Below are 1,411 nucleotides of genomic sequence, written 5' to 3'. Positions count from 1 at the left end.
GACAATGCGGTACCATCTCACACCTGTCAGAATGGCTATCATCAACAAACGACAAGTGTTGGTGAAGATGCAGAGAAAAAGGAACCCTCATGCACTGCTGGTGGGAATGCAGACTGGTGCAGCCACTGTGAACAGTATGGAGTTTCCTCAAAAAACTAAACATGTTGGAACTCCCATTTGACCCTGTGATCCCACTTGTAGGAATATATCCCAAGAAGCCAGAGACACTAATCAGAAAGGATATATGCACCCCTCTGTTCATAGCAGCACAACTCACCACAGCTAAGATTTGGAAACAGCCTAAGTGCCCATCAGCAGATGAGTGGATTAGAAAACTATGGTACATCTACACAATGATATACCACGCTGCGGTAAAAGAGAAGGAATTCTTACATTTGCAACAGCATGGATAGAACTGGAGAGCATTATGCTAAGTGAAATAAGCCAGTCAGAGAAAGATAAATATCACATGATTTCACTCATTTATGGAATATAATGACCAACATAAACTGATGAACAAAAACAGATCCAGAGACAGAGAAGCATTGATCAGACCATCAAACCTCAGAGGGAAAGTAGGGGAGGGTGGGGTTAAGGGGGAGAGATCAACCAAAGGACTTGTATGCATGCATATAAGCCCAACAAATGGACACAGATAACAGGGGGGTGATGGCATGAGTGGGGAGGTGGGAGGAAAATGGGGAGATAAGGACATATATGTAATACCTTAATTAACAAAGAAATTTAAAAAAAGAAAAAGAAAGCCAGTCCTCAGGTTCACGCTGTCCCTTCTGAGCTACTACTACCATGACCAAGCTGACCATGATTCTCTGTATTAAAGTGATCTACAGTCCTGGCTGATGTGTCTCAGTTGGTTGAGCATAGACCCATGCACTGGTGAGGTCACATGCCTGAGTTGTGGGCTGGTTCCACAGTAGGGGTTGTGAAGGTGGCAACCAATCCTTGCTTCTTGCTCATCCCTGTTTCTCTCTCTCCCTCCCCCGTCCTTTCTACATCTACTATCAATAAAAATATACATGTATTTTAAAAAACATACCTGCAGTTTCCTGATTCAGCTCACTCTTCACTCCAAGCCTTTGCACATTCTGGAACCTATGTCTGGAGGACCTCGCACTCATTACACTGGTTGCCAGAAACAAGGTCCAGGACATGAAGCCCTACTCTTGGCTTTAAGAGTCTGGGCTTAGTGTTTGTTCAAAGTCCCCAGGTCCAAGGGCTACAAGAGCGGCTGACAGTCCCACGACTCTACTCTCTCAGAGGTCACAAGTGTGTGACGGCCTAAAATAAGCTCCACAAACCCGTACAACTAATCGATTCTGCACTTGCAGGATTTTGTGGAAAGAAAATGGCCTGTTGAGAGCCTGGCACCCACCAGGCTCTATGGGCTCAG

The 1,411-nt window shown here is 45.1% G+C and overlaps 1 protein-coding gene across 6 annotated transcripts in view; it reads right to left on the bottom strand.

The window, feature by feature from the left end:
* The window catches only part of LOC102255912 (zinc finger protein 501-like), a 39,367-nt gene that overhangs the window by 37,139 nt on the left and 817 nt on the right, over positions 1-1,411 (bottom strand). The window lies entirely within an intron of this gene.

This window comes from Myotis brandtii, unplaced genomic scaffold, assembly GCF_000412655.1.
Source record: "Myotis brandtii unplaced genomic scaffold, ASM41265v1 scaffold400, whole genome shotgun sequence".
In the NCBI taxonomy this organism is placed as follows: Eukaryota; Metazoa; Chordata; class Mammalia; order Chiroptera; family Vespertilionidae; genus Myotis; species Myotis brandtii.
The sequence above is the reverse complement of the archived record's forward strand: the minus strand, read 5'-3'. Positions and strand labels throughout refer to the sequence as shown.